This window comes from Acomys russatus, chromosome 1 (genome assembly GCF_903995435.1).
Source record: "Acomys russatus chromosome 1, mAcoRus1.1, whole genome shotgun sequence".
NCBI classification, from domain to species: Eukaryota; Metazoa; Chordata; class Mammalia; order Rodentia; family Muridae; genus Acomys; species Acomys russatus.
The window spans coordinates 108,236,935-108,253,390 of NC_067137.1; positions in this window are offsets into that span (position 1 = coordinate 108,236,935).

Below are 16,456 nucleotides of genomic sequence, written 5' to 3' on the forward strand. Positions count from 1 at the left end.
ACAAGAGGGAAGGTGTGTGTGTGTGTGTGTGTGTGTGTCTCCATGTGTACATACAATATGTCATTGGTTCTGTTTCTTTGGAGCACTCTAAGATCAATGCAACACAATATAATATCATGACACACTCCTGATATGAGCCTGTTTTGTGTGTCTTTAGCTTCTTAAAAATACCAGTACCTTGAAGAAAATATGCTGCAGCTCAGAGCTTGAGGACCAGGAATGTTTCTGGTAGACATGGCAGATCAGCCAGGGGTGGCTTCCCCTAGAAAGAGGCCTCTCACTGAAGGAGAGTCAAGATGGGTTTTTGATTTGAAACAAAGCAGGGGAGGGGGCTGATGAGCGCAGCCTTGCAGTGGGTGGAAGAGAGTGGAGCACCTGCCCTGGAGAGCCCGTTTCTCCCACTACGCCTGCCAGCCAGGCAAGTGCATCCAATCCTTGTATCTGAAAACTAGACACTGAGAAAATACAGCACTCGCCAAACAGCAGCCAGAGGCCTGGGCTGAGGGGGAAGATTCCAAACAGAAATTATCTCCAGAGCCTTAAGAATAGAACAGAGACTAAACAGTGATTGATAAGACCCAAGGACGGGTAAGAAATGTGGCTAATGCAGTTAGGTATATATTTTCTTTAGTAATTTGCTCTGTGGGGCTATCTTCTTTGCTTTTAATGTTTGTTATCTGTTTTAATAAAGAGATCTCTCCTTTGTAAAAAGAAATTATAATTAGGTTGTAAAATAAATTAATCTTTTGGCTAATCATACCTTTGGGAGATCTGGGTTTTTTAGAAAGACTATAAAACTCTGATGTGAGAATTGTCACTATTTGGCAGCCATACCCTAATTGTATGCAAAGTGCTAATAGGAATTAAACAGTCTCTTCAGAGCAGAGCTTACAACTTCAACCCCACAGAAAGAGGAAAGTACCAGCGAACCAGAACAACTCTAAAAATGTCCACACCAGATACAGCGTTGAGCCTCCTGACACTGCTGGGCAGCAACAGTCAGGATGCCCAAGCCAACACGAGAGGCTAAACTCAATGGGTTTGAACTTTTTCAAGGATGATGACTCCCTCATAATATTTTCAAGCTTAACGGAAGCCTCTATAAAGCACTAGCCCTAGCGTAGCATCTCGAAGGTACAAATGTCTAATGAGAAAACGTTACCAAGAAGTTAGAGTTTGGAGCTAGAGAGATGGCTCAGCACCTGCTGCTTTTCCAGAAGACCTGAGTCCTGTTCCCAGCACCACATGGTTCATACAGTGATGGTGAGATATGGTGGGAAACTAGCATGTGGGGCCTGGTTGGAGAAAGCAAATCACTGGGGGTCTACCCTGCAAAGACAGATCTTGTTTCTGGCCCACTTCCATGACGTGAGCAATTCTCTTTTCCATTTGCCTTACAGCAAGCCTGGGAAACAATGGACTCTCAGAAACTGAGTTTCTATTTAAAATTTGGATTTGTCAAGTATTTTGTCACAGTGGTAGAAAGTCTGACTACCATTGGGCATTGTTGCTGGGGATGCTGCCTCCCTGAGTCTAGAGGTGAGGACCAACAACTTTCATTTCTAACAAGCTTTCAGGGAGTGATGATAATCCAGGAGCCGAACTTTGAAAACCACAGCCTTGGAGTAAAAAGCTTAAGTTCTTTTTTTACTTTTATTGTGTGTGTGTGTGCACACGCGCGCGCGCGTGCGTATGCGCACACACACACACGCATGGATATACACAAATGAGTGCAGTGCCCACAGAGGCCACAAGGCGGCATCAGATCTTCTAGAGTTGGAGTTACAAGGCAGGAGCCGCTTGACATGGGTGCTGGGAATGAAACTCCAATCTTTTGAAAGAGCTACTAGTATTTGTAACTGCTGAGCCAACTCTCCTGACCCCTAGATTTCTTAATATAACAATGCAGATCCTTCAGGGTCTGGATCCTGCTTATGTTTGGAATGTTGTTGCCTTCCTGGTATGCTCTTTACTGGTCACTTGTCTATTCACCCTAAGCTTAAGCATCACCTTCATTTCTCAGAGTGCCCTCCAGACAAAATTAATCCATCTGTCTTTCATGTTCCCACTGGAGTGTGTATCTGAGTCTTTGCAAGCCATTTGTGTGCCCAGGGCTGCCTCGCCTGCTGTCTGTGTGCCCAGCGCTGCCTCACCCGCCATCTGTATGTCCTGTGTGCCCATACAGTCATCTTTATTAGTATCCCAGCTCTATCCCATTGTAGGTGCTGAATCAGCACTTCTGCACACCTTAGACTTAGAATAAAAAGCAAATGAATGGCTATTTAATGATACTGTCTCTAAGACAAAAACCCTGCATGTGTTCTGCTGGCTCACACCCCTAGAATTAGGTTGTGGCCAGTGATTCAGAGTTCAAGATGGTGCTTGTGGCAAAGAAAGCAATCTGTTAACTGCTAGCAGCTGTTTATGATTTTGATTTAAAATGACACACACACACACACACACACAATTCATATGAAAGTAAAGAAACATGCAAAGTTATTCTTGGAAACTAAGACTAATAAGACAATAAACCAAAACTCTGTGTTTCAGAAATTCTATATGGTTCAGTGGAAATTGAAGATGGCTCCACATTCAACCCAGGAGTATGGCATCAAAGCAGGGACACCAGTATTTGAAAGCTTTCCCAAATGCCTTTTACAAATATTACTTAGAAACCCTATGGAGAACAATCTATTGGATTATGGTAATAAAAGATAGAAGGACTGTAATTTTTTTTTTTTTTTTTAGATTCTTCACAGAATCTAAGAAGACAGAAAAGAGAGTCTATAAAATCACCCTAAGTTGTTGCAAGTAAAAAGTAGATTTTTAGGCTGGTGAGATGTCTCTGTGAATATAGACACATGCCACCAAATGTGATGGATGACCCAAGTTCAGTCTTTATGACCCACATGGTGGAAAGTGAATACTGGCTCCCATAAGGTGTCCTTGGCCTCCATATGTGTACCATGGCCAATGTATGAATCCACATGTGGAATGCATTTATGAATGTGCATACACACACACACACACACACACACACACACACACACACAAGACAGATAGACAGATGATAATCAGATAGATGTACTAAAACTTTTAAAGTGGTCTTTATTCCTGAGCTTGGCCACCTCTAGAAAGGCACAAATGAAAAGATATTAGCGTATATAAATAGCATTACATACAGTCTGCCATTTTATTATTGGATCATACATGAGGCATATTTAGTTTCATTACTCATTATTAGGAGATTTTTTAAGAAGTGACTGTCCATGGGTTTTTTCCTACATATATGTCTGCACCACATGAGTGCCTGGTGCCCACAGAGGCCAAAAGAAGGCATAGGATCCCCTAGAACTGGAGTTAAAGATGCTTGTGAGCCACATCGATGATGCTAGAAACTGAACTCAGGTCCTTTGCAAGAGCTGCTCGTGCTTTTAACAGCCAAGTCATCTCTAGAATCTGTGAGAAGATTAAAAATATATATAGTTTCAAAGATATAAGTTAAGGTCCCTGGTCTATAAATGCTATGGCCTGTCAGTTTCTTGCCCCTCCCTCACCTCACCATTTCATCCTCACTCTACCCTCCCCATTTCTTCTTTCCCTTTTTTCCCCCTTCTTTCCTTATAACTCCTCTGACTCCATATATTCACACAAATTTTGGTATGTGCACACACATCCCCCAACTCTTCAGTTGCTTACTTTGACTTCTATAGGTTATTTTGTTAAATGATTCCTTCCCATACTCTGATAATAGCTATAAAATTTTGCTTGGCCTTTCACTCTCTGTCATCAGACTCTACGCTTTAGAATATACCTGGCCTTTCCAGATGCAGTGGCACACATCTGTAACCCTACGGCATCATGGGAAGTGGAAGCTGAGGAATCACCAGGATGCTGTCTGGGCAGGACAGCCTGGAGTGTTTGGCATGACAAACAGGGACAGGAGAGGTCACGTGTTTACACAGGGCTCAGGGCTGCTCGAGATCAAGGACACCACCTCTATTATAATGAGCCTAAACTAGCAATGTCAAGTCCAGTAGATAGATACTAGCCACATATGTTGAAAGCAAGTAGAATACAATAAAATTTAAAATCCAGTTCCTCAATTGCATTAGCCTCATTCCAAAGGCTTAGTAGCCTCTCGTGGCCAGTGGCTGCCATATTAACAAGGGAAATAGAGGACATGGCCATTTCCATGGGAGGTTGCATGGTTGTATGATTTTGTATTGCTGTATAGCACTTCGCAATAGGGCGGAGCGTGGGCACATTAGCTGGGAACCTTGCTCAGGACCTTAGAAGTCTAAGCCCCCTTTGAGGCTCAAGATCGCTCTCTCAAACTCGTAAATTGTTGAATCCCCTTGACTCAATGACCAAGGAACTGCTTGCAGCTCCTAGAGGCTGCTGGCCTAGGGTCCCTTCCATGTGACCATCTCTTCTTACAACAAGAAGACCAGTAAGACACAAGCACGTTCTAACCTTCCCCTTCCATTAAATGTCTTGCCTCCTGAGGTCAGGCCCACCCACCACAAACCCCTTTCAAAGTGGACTGATGTGTTAGCCCAATCCAGAGGCACTGACTGGTGCTGCCCACACTCAACAGGGATTTGGGGCGAATGCCCCCAGGGGTGGCGATCTGAGGGATTACCTTAGAATTTTGTCCACTGTAGACAGCACTGATATAGAAAGAATAAAAAGGTTAAGCACATTAAGAAATGGAGAATGTGCTGGGCGTGGTGGCGCACGCCTTAAATCCCAGCACTCAGGAGGCAGAGGCAGGCAGATCTCTGTGAGTTCGAGGCCAGCCTGGTCTACAAAGTAAGTCCAGGATGGCCAAGGCTACACAGAGAAATCCTGTCTTGAAAAAAAAAAAAAAGAAATGGAGAATGCAAGGGGAGGGAGACTTTGGAATAAGTATAAGCTTAAGGCACGGGAGCTGTTGTTATTTAAATAATCTCTGACTTACCAGGGTCTGCAAAAGCTTTCTTGTAATTGAAGGCAGGCCTCGGTGTGGGTCAGGGCTTATGTATAGTAATTTCCCTCCAAAGGAAGCTGTGAGCTATTTTGTCCATGGCCAGAAAGGAGTATAAATAAGACCCTTACCACAAAGCAGTGGTGGGAATAACTCAGTGTTTGTCTTATAACAAAGGATTTCAATCCCCAGAATTTGAGAGAGAGAGAGAGAGAGAGAGAGAGAGAGAGTGTTTAAGCCAGGTGCAGTGGCGTGCATTTCTCATTTCTACACTGGGGACATGGAAACTGGTGGATCCCTATGGCTCACCTCGCCAGCCAGCCAACCTACTCTACTTAGCAAACTCCAGGCTAGTGAGAGATCCTGTCCCCAGGAGAAGGTAGCCTGAGGAATGACACCTGAGGATGAACTCTGGTTTCCACATACTCACACACATGTGCACTCAAATCTACATGTACACATGCATGCACGAGGAACAAGCACAAGAAGACATTAGACGGGGAAAGCTGACTGATTTCCCTCTGTTCGGAGCTGGCCAGGGGTGTCCGACCTTATGCTAGTCTTGCCTCTTACTACTTACAGGAACCAGTTTGCTGGCTTGAACCCTCTGGCTCCAGACTCAGGTCGCAAACAACTACAGAGCTTTTGTTTTGTTTTGTTTTCGAGACAGGGCTTCTCTGTGTAGCTGTCCTGGACTCACTTTGCAGAGCAGGCTGACCTGCCTCTGCTTCCAGAGTGCTGGGATTAAAGGTGTGCACCACCACGCCGGGCTACAACTACAGAGCTCTAATCCTTGGCTTTGGAAATGAGACTGGCCATATACTGTGGGGCACTGTCTACGACTTACGGTCCCCTTTGGCTGCTGCTGTCTCCCACCGTGACTTGGACTGATTTTAAGGTAGTATGAGTAGGGCAGAAACAAATAAAACAAAGCAAAAAGCAAAATAAAACCCCAACCAACCAACCAACCAATCAACCAACCAATCAACCAACCAACCAATCAACCAACCAACCAACCAATCAACCAACCAACCAACCAAACAAACAAACAAACAAACAAACAACCAATCAACCAACCAACCAACCAACCAACCAACCAACCAACCAACCAATCAACCAACCAACCAACCAATCAACCAACCAACCAACCAACCAACCAACCAACCAATCAATCAACCAATCAACCAACCAACCAATCAACCAATCAACCAACCAAACAATCAACCAACCAACCAACCAACCAACCAATCAACCAACCAACCAATCAACCAACCAGTCAACCAACCAACCAACCAACCAACCAATCAACCAACCAACCAACCAACCAACCAACCAACCAACCAACCAACCAACCAACCAACCAACCAACCAACCAACCAACCAACCAACCAACCAATCAACCAACCAACCAACCAACCAACCAACCAACCAACCAACCAACCAATCAACCAACCAGTCAACCAACCAACCAACCAACCAACCAACCAACCAACCAACCAACCAACCAATCAACCACCACCAACAAAAGACTTTACCCAGGATGTGGTTGCCCTGAATATAAACTTCAACCGCTGATTATAAAGGACTTGGAGAGAGTAATTGTTAATTTCAAAGAAGTACTACTTAAAAATCATGTAAGGAAAATACTTATCATCTTGAAAAAAATTACCTCTGTAGAATTTTAAATTTCACAAAGGAACTATTTTTTTTAATGTTCCATGTAATGATTTTAAGAAATTCTATTTCAAAGCTATATCTGGATCTGAAATGGCCTTTTACAGTAGATTACCCTTAAATAAAAGAAAAAAACTACACATATATATCTATGTGGGTATATATAGTGTGTGTATGTGTGTATAGTGTGTATGTGTGTGTGTGTATATATATATATATATATAGTGTGTGTGTGTGTGTAAGCACTGGATGTTTGTGTGCTAACACCATCAGGGCTTCTACTGGGTGGAGATAGCTCAGTGGGCACTTATCCTCTTGCCATCTGAGTGACAGAACAAGAATGTAGGCATATTAGCGCCAATAACAAAACCAAGACCAGAATGTAGACTTCCTTGTCAGTTAAATTTGTTGCAGGTTCAGTTTTTAGCCCAGTTTCATCCATTTGGAAGCACTTTTGCTGTCTTATCATTTTAATTTTGGTGTCCCCCCCCCCCTTATTCTCCATCATCTTTTTCCCCTCCTATGTCTGAATCACCTTTTTGTGGAGGGTGGGAAACAGTTTTTTTCCTTCTCTGCTGCTATAGGGAGGAACTGACTTGGCGCTCGGAGATATTTTCCCTGTGATGTGAATAGAGTTAATTTGAACGGCGCTGTTTCATTTTAACAGCTTCGACTTGCACAGTGTGTCTCAGGCCAAACAGCTTTGTGTGTGATCATCGACGGATGCTGGCGCGGCTCTAGAAATAGTGTTTGATAGTTAACAGCTGCCGCGGAGTCAGAAGGGGATAGGAGACATTGTATTTCAGGAGGGTTTATAAAGCTCATGGCTATTGTATTTATTTGTTTGTTTATTTTACTTCTTGAAGAAATGAAATAATAGGCAGAGCTTAAGATACCAGGTGTAGGGTTTAAAATAAAAATAATTATATTCCTAAGTAGGTCAAGTGTCTTCAAGAACATTCTGTATAATACAGTTACTGTGCCTTGAAACAATCTTTGATGAATATAATGTAATTTTTATCCAATGTACGATCACGGAACAAATGTTTGCCTTTGTATCAAGAAGTGGCAGAGCCCTCTCCGCAAAGAACAAGATAATGAATATTTTAGGCATTGTGGACTGTTTACAGTCTCTGTTGCCATTACTCAGCTCTTGTTTCATGGCTAACATAGCCACAGACACTATGCAAATAAATGGCCATGGCTGTGTGCCAATAAAACTTTATTTACAAAACAGGTAGTGAGCTGAATTTGGCCAGAGGCCGTATCGATTCCACCTTTGCTTTGAATAGTTTGTGACAAGATGCCACACACTTCCATTTCCACCCAGCATATCACAGAGGTTAAACATACTGAGACTCTTCTTTGGACTCAAGTTACACACACACACACACACACACACACACACACACACACACACACACACTATAGAAACCCAGAGTCTTTAATAGGCACAGAGGGGTACTTAATTATATATACACACACATGCTGGACAACCACACTAATGACAGTATGAAAGCAACTGAGAAATGCATATGTTTTTATGAACTAAGAGGGGAAGACTGTGATCTCTGGGGAGTAATGAACCTGATTTTTCTTCCCTTTCTAACTTTACTTAAGTTACTATCACCCGGAACATTTGAATTATCCTGCAAAACACCAGGTTCATTAACTCCAGCTCAGAGTATACATCATCTTAATGGGACATATTTTATAGTGATGGGAATCACAAAACAATCCTGTGACCTAAATGTTTCATTGAAAGCATTACACTGAACACTAGGAGGAAAGGGGGATTTGATTAGTTATAGATAACTTGCACAAAGGGGGAAAACAATTCCAGGAAGAAAAGTTGAAGCAGAGTTTTAAAAACATTGTTAAAGCCAGGTGTGATGTCACACACCTGTAATCCCAGAACTTGGGGAGGCAGAGGCAGGCGCATCTCTGTGAGTTTGAGGCCAGCCTGCTCTACAGAGTAAATCCAGGACAGCCAAGGCTACACAGAGAGACCCTGTCTTGAAAACCCAAAAAACAAACAAAACAAAACAAAAAGATTATATTCTTTTAGTCCAAGAGTATGCTGGTGGTAAAGTATTATCAAGAAGGCCTTTTCATGTCTGCTCTGTGCTCCCTCTCTATAATGAGCTCAGGGTCATGGAAATGACTAATCAGATGGTATGCAAACGGAGATTTCACAAGGGCTTGTTCTCTTTACATTTTTGCATTCATGTATCACATTTATCCTAGAAATGCCATTTTAGCAGTTGGCATTTCAACAGCAAAGCGATGCTGTCCAGCCTGGGGAATGCCTTCTCACACAGCATCGTTCCCATTGATAACTCCCCACAGAGGGACCACTTTACCCAAATACAGTTCTTGCTCCCTGCTGTATTTTAAGCTCTCCCCATTGCTGCATTTTGTTTTAAGAATCAGTATCCCTCAAGGTTAATCTCTTCATTGTCTTTCTTGCTTATCTCATTACTTTGCTGGGATCGTGTTGTCCTTTGCTCGAACAGAGGTAAGATGGTTTCAGGACCTTAGCCTTTCTCTCTCTCTCTCTCTCCAATGTTCTGTTACTGGTCTTCCATAGACTTGTCTCAGCTCCACAGTGTTCTATGCCCGATGTTATAATACCATCTTTTTCTTTGAGGACTTATTCTTATAGCAACTTAGGCCACTAAGCAAACCTTAATGGTATGAGTTCTTCTTGTCATTCTTGCCAGCATGCCTAATTTATAGACTTTATGCCAGCTACTGGGTTGTGTTCCTGACTGAGTTAGGCCAATCTGTTGGTCTCATTGGCTCTGAGTAGTCTGAAGGATGCTATGCTGCTAGCAACCATTTTTCAGATTACCTTCACACTGTCACAAATAAACACCATATCTCAACATTCATTCCTAAATAGCGAGTGCTCTCTTCCTCATCACTCCTCAAACGGCATGTGATTTTTTAAACATTATATTTTATTGCACGCCCTCTTCCCATACAGATCATTACGTCTTGTAGAATTCCCATCAGGAAATCAAATTTCTCCACATATGCCATAGATGTAAAAGAAAAATGTTCCACTGCTTGATGACCAACTCAAACCCACCATTTCTTGAGAGTACAGTTGTTTTTATGACTCTCAAGCAGAAGGGCTGGAGGTGGGGAGAGTTGGAAAAGCTGGGTATCCTCTCAGCTTCTCATGGCAGCAGCCAAACTATCCCCACTCTGCCTCCTTGCGGGCCTCTTGTCTTGGCATCGCACACCATCCAAGTTCATAGCCCATCTCTGCTATTCGCTGGCACTGAGGGCAGCATGCCAGAAGTTTTCCGTGGATGGTGAAAGAAGTCATCAAATGGCCAATATGCTTACTTCTTGTAGTTTCTAGAGATGGGTCAGTGTTCCCCCATCACAGGCTGGATTTTTTAGTTCCCACATTGGTCACCTCAGGAACCCTTTCTTTGCTCTTTCTTCTCCTTAGGAAACTTCCAGTCTCACATCAGAGCTAAGACATGTTTGTTTGTTTTATCCTTGCTCCTCCCAGTCTCTCTTCCACCCAGTTAGAGTGATCCTTGATAAACATAGTCAGATCTGTCACTTCCTTCCTGACACACCCCTCTAGGCCGTGGAGAGCAAACCCTGAGTCCCTCTGTGCCTACAAGACTCTTTTGGATCCGACTCTTCTAGATTTTCAACTCCTTCCACCTTCTCTCTTCATCTACTTCTCATTAACCCCACTCGTTATAGTGTCTTTCTCTTTGGGAATTCTTGCATAAGAAATTGGGATAGTTCAAGGAAGGCTAATATAAAGGAACCTGGCACAAAGAAGTGATGGGAGTACAGAGACAGCAAGAACAGAAAGCTGTGATCACCCGAGGGAAGAAACCATTATAAGGGCCCTAGAATGGAGAGAACCTACCTAGACCACCACCAGCTAGCTAAAACCAGTTTACAAGGACATGGACCCTCCACATCTTCCCCTCCACCTTGCTTCCTTGGGTTCTCCATTGGCTGAAGCCAATTGGCAGCCATAGGGTAGACCAGCCATCAATGCAGCCATCTGCCAGGAAGACTTCCACTGATGAGGAAGAACAAGGAGGAAGAAGAAGAAGAAGAAGAAGAAGAAGAAGAAGAAGAAGAAGAAGAAGAAGAAGAAGAAGAAGAAAAGGAAGAGGAGGAGGAGGGGGAGAGAGACTACTACTTTGGGAAGTAAGTGGAAGCACCCTGTTACAACCCCAGACTGCAGCAAGGGGCTGGGGTTCAGCTTAGGAACTTCCTTTTATATCAACCATTTTCCTCCTTTTGGATACTTCCCCAGCACTCCAACTTTGATGGCCCCTCCATGGGCTGGGTGTGCCTCCTATGTGACTATAGTACCTGGACACTTCTCCCATCATGGTAATTACGAATGTATCAGTCTCTTCCACTGTCAGACAAAGGAGTCTATCCTATCCTATTTCCTCAGCACTTATCTCTGCTTCCAGCTCACAGACACTTGAGTAGTTGAATGGAATTAACTAGAATTATTTTCTCAATCCCTGTTGTGGCCATGGCTGTGATGTTCACAGACATCCACACATTTTCTTACCACATTTGAAAAAAGGCTTTGACCCGAGTACTAGTTTGTGTTAAAAAAAAAAAAAAAAAAAAAAACCACTATCACAATAGTTAAATAACACTATTGGCACTTTAAATGCCTAATTCATCATTTTTATCTAGATTCTTATCTTTCCTACACACAGAAGATAAGGCACTTAGCTCTTTGGGTCACTGTTTTCTTATCTATAATAAAGAGTTTGGCCACTTTCCACAATGTTTTCCAATTCTTTATTTTTAAGGTCCTAAGTGATGGGCGATTTAAGCTCCATAAATTCAATATTTGCATCTCTTCTTATCCTTGCATCCCCAGCAACTAGCCCCAGAGTTCCGTACTGCTGTACTGGAGTCTATATCCAAACCTCCTCACTACCTTGGCCCATGCAAACCTAGACACTTGGCTCTTCACAGCCTCTGTCTCTTCTCTCTTCTCTGTCTCTTGGGACATAAACACTTGTAAAAAGCTGAGCTCAAAGCCCACCTCACAGCACTCAGGAATTCGGCCAGATGAGAGATGTAATGAATCTAAGACTCTAGACGAGTGGCCCACATTAACTTCCTGCAATTCATGTTCCTAAAACACTGAGTTATTAGCATAACTTTCTACTTTCTAGATTCGAAGATGTAAATTAGGTCCTTGTGTTTGTGCTAAAATATCAAATAGTACTAAGATGTATAATTAGTGATTACACAGATATTGTTAATATACTTACAGGGAAGGGCATACACCAACTTTATTTATGTTGAAATATATACATAAAGTCATTGTGTCTACATAGAGGTGAACAGCAGTATGAACATTTCCCTGAAAGCCTTTTTGGGGGGGGGGTAGGGGGAGGGAATGCACGACTTTTCTGTTTCTAATAAAAAGACCTACGATTACCATATTGTTACCTAATTATTATGGAACAAAATAGAGTCAGAACTTTTATTGGGTTAGCTTCGAGCCAGGGAGTTGTATTATCTTGCAAATCAAGTTTCCAACTATCTCATTAAATAAGAGAAGGTGTAAGAACAAATTTAATTATTGAATGTGACTTTTCTTGCCAATTTCTTTTCCCTCAACTGTTTTTGTTGTTGGTTTAGCCCATCTGGTTTTCATCTGAGAAGAGAAATCATAAATCCCACAAACCATCCACAGACTCTTAATCCTAGCAAAGACTGGTATTACTGTAACAGCATAATGTTTTTCTTTCCTTGGATGGAAATAGAGGTATAGCTTTCTAGTGGATTAAAAAAGACAATTGAGAAATTCCCTATTATAAACATGTATGGTGTCTTAATTTCCTGCTATAATAACAAGCCTATGAACATAATTAATTATGCTCTAAATGCAAATTGTTGACAATGGTTCATCTGGTTGAAATTATTTAACTACATTAAGAAAGACCTGATCTGTAACACTTGAACTTTATATATATATATATATATATATATATATATATATATATATATATATATATATATATATATGTCATATCGTCTCTTAGGCTCAGCAAGCTCTTAAAAATTTCACATAGTATTCAAAGCACCCTCATAGCAACCCCATAGAGACAACTAGACAAATACAACTGATATATATGCAAATTTCAACCTATTTACCACACTTAGTAGTAAGAGACAAAATATTATATGCAGAATGCGTTCATTTAAATTTTTGATCAGATCTTTCTGCTGCTTGACAGAGCAAGCACATTCCAGGAGTGAGCACATTTCAGAATAGAAGTCTCGAGCCAACTTCATCTGTAATGAGAGACCCGCACAACAGTCTAGCTTGATGATCCATTAGTTTCACTCGTCTTGATTGACGAGTACCACTGCAAGGTGTGTCAATCCAGAGATTTCCACAGTGAGCATTAGCTGGCTGAGATAAAAGCCAGTGCTTGGAGCCACAGTGCTGTGGCACCCGCAGAGGTCACCTTGCCCTACGATTCTAAGACATCTGCTACATATGATTCTTACAATGCCGGAGGAACACACACACACACACACACACACACACACACACACACACACCAGATAACTGTCACGGTTGTGTTTGTACAGTGCTATGCCTTAAAACAAGCACAACTAGTGCATCAAGTGATAGGTGTGTGAGTGGTATTATTAGGCTTAAGTAGTTCATCAAAATCATGAGTCAATTGAAGAAAAATATTAAGGACCAGTGCAGATGTGGGAATGTTAAGAACAGTGATGACTGTAGACATAAATCACTAAGATCTGGAAAACAGCTTCCTAGTTCAACATGTATGTTTTAATGGTTCTTATTACTTTATACTAATTCTATATTATGGCATTTTCATAAATCTATATGCTTATCTTGATCATGTTCACACTCACACACCATTACTGTGTCATTTCTCTCACAGCAATTCCTTCCCTCTTCCCAATTAGCCCCCTCCCCTTTACTCTGATGCCTTTTCAGAGACATCTTCCCAGTCCCTACACAACTGGGAAAAAAGTAATTCTCCTCTCCCCATCAAATGGAGGGTCTGGGCTTCAGGAGCCCCTCCAGCCTCCACCATGGGGCACTGATAGGTCCAGTCTTTTGCAGGTCTTGTGTGGGTAACCACAGCTACCATGAGTTCAAGGGAGCACCAGCCACACCGTGCCTGGAAGTCAGCATTCCATCGCACTCTCTCACCCCAACTCCTGTTTCCTCTGGCTCTTAACATTCTTTCACCCCCCTTTTCTCTGGTGTTCTCTAAGCCTTGGGGGTGAAATAGCTCTTCTCGTTGATGACTGGCATTCAATGGTCACTTATTCGCAGCATGCAGACCTGGTGTATGTCTACAGTTACTGCTGCCCACTGTAAAGTGAAGTTTCTCTGACCAAGCAAATAGCAACAGATCGCTATGTTTACGTGCATAGACATAGCAGTTTTTGTTGTCGTTCTGTTTTGTTTTAGAGACAAAGTTTCTCTGGGTCACATCAGCTGCCCTGGACTCTCTTTGTAGACCAGGCTGGCCTCAAATTCACAGAGATCTGCCTGCCTCTGCCTCCTTAGTGCCAGGGTTAAAGGTGTGCGCCACCATGCCCGGCCCTAAACATAGCAGTTTGATGAACACATCATGCCCATGTAGCAAACGAAGAGCAGCAGCAGCAGCTTCCTCGCTAGGGCCTACGATCCTTTTGGCCAGCTTTATGATACCAGATGTGAATTCTTTTCCTGTGGAGTAGACCTCAGATCCAGACAGAAGTTGTTGGTTATTCCCATAACAGACTTTCCTTTACTGAACCAACCAGTGAACACTTCCTGTGGTCTGTCAGTAGCCAGCACACAGTAAAAGTGAGGATGGGATAGCCTCTTTCAGAATATAGTTTTAAAAGGTTTACTCAAGATCACATGGTAGGGTAAATCCCATCACTTACAAGTCTACGCTGTTTCACATTTATGGTGGCCTATACTACACATGGGCCAATAAGAAATTCAGATCTGTTTTCAAGCTAGATGTCTCCTCTTTCTTCCACTCTGAGCAGTGGTACCCTTGTCATCTGACCAGAATAAAGGGGTGGTAATGAAAGCTGATCTCACTTTCAGCTATATTTAAACAGAGTGATATTGATTAGCTCTGTCTTTTTAATTATGGATATAGATGCACAGTGTAAAAAAAAATAATGTATTTATTACTGCTTATACACCCTGCTTATATACCTCTTACTCAATTTGCCCATGTCTACCATGACACTGCAACTGAACCACACACCTAGACCTTCAGATATCTCTCTGTGCATAGGAAGGACGTTGAAGGATCTATTCCAACGGTTCCTGGAAATGGAAAAGTGAAGTCCGCATGGACTTCCCCATTTTGCTCTAGCAGTGAGTTGGCACCATTTCCTAACAGACCGGGCTACTTTCCCACTCTTTCCACATGTGTCAGGAGACTTGACACTGGCCATGGTAGGCATGTTTATACCCCCAGACACAAGCAAATGGAACAATCAGAGCTTCATCCTGGACTGGGGACCCTCTCCCTGCCCACCATAACTTTTCATACCTTCAAGGGTTGATGCAAAACAAGTCCTTTTTAGAAGAGGCTTGGGGACATAAGTAACTGATACCTTCATAGCCAGCTATGCCAGCTGACAGCATGGCAAGGGAGGGCCGAGCCTTGTCCTCTGGGGCCAGCTGGACCCTGGCATGCTACGGACAGTGGTCGCACTGTCCCCTTTCCTGGGGCTTTTAGTCAAGTTTGCGCCCCAAGGACAAACAGGTCCAAATAGTGAGAAACAGGCCTTTTTCTTGTTATTCTACTGTTGAGAAAGGCATCGCCCTGAGGCTCTCTGGAAAGTGAAAATGACAAAGTTTTAGATGAGAGTCCTCGCGACTGGGCTACACACATGGAAGTCCAACAGAACTTTCCCACAGTGATGGACACACTCTGTGTCAATGCAGCCGACTTGGTTTCTGCTCACAACCTGCAGCTCCCGAAATGCGGTCTGCCTGAGTTGAGACGTGCTGCAAGAGCAAGTGAGACGCGGGATTTCCAAGACTTAACATGAAGAAGGAAATGAAAATGCTGCACTAATATGTTTGTATTGATCACCCATCAAAATGAGTATCTTCTGGATATTATTGTTAGTAACAAAACTCGGTTTAACCTGTTTCTCATTGCTATGCGAACTGCAGCTACTAAAATCTTTTAAGGGACACATATGCAGTTACTGATGACCTCACATTCTCAACAGGTTCTAGGGAAAGGAAAAGATCCCAGGAATGACTTGGACAAATACAGACGTCAACACACGCATTTTGTACTTTAGCTTCCTTCTTAAGAATTGTTAGAATGCTAAAAAAAAAAAAAAAAGTCTGGCTAGTGGCCAGCATGCTGTGTAGGTACAGGGAACAACACGGCCCAGCACCTGGAACTGTGAACTGCCTATCTGGACTGTCTTGCTTCTGTAAGTAGGATTTTAACATGGAGACGGCACTGTGGACGCCAGTGAGGGTGGTGGCCAGGTTTCTACTCCTGCTCCCCAATATCTATCGTCTCTTTCTGACTTCCAGAAGATGAAGAACCATACCATGCTTGAGAATTTGCCAGATCACTACCTACCTTGAAATCTAGCACTATTTTATTTCCTCAGATGGAAGATAAGGCATAGTCTATGGTTTAAGCATCCAAGTAAATCAGAGAGGGTGGCAGAAGCCATGGAAAGATCCAGACTTCATTATTCTAACCTCAGGCCTTCTGATTCCTTGAGAAGGTTAAAAGAAACACAATACAGTAC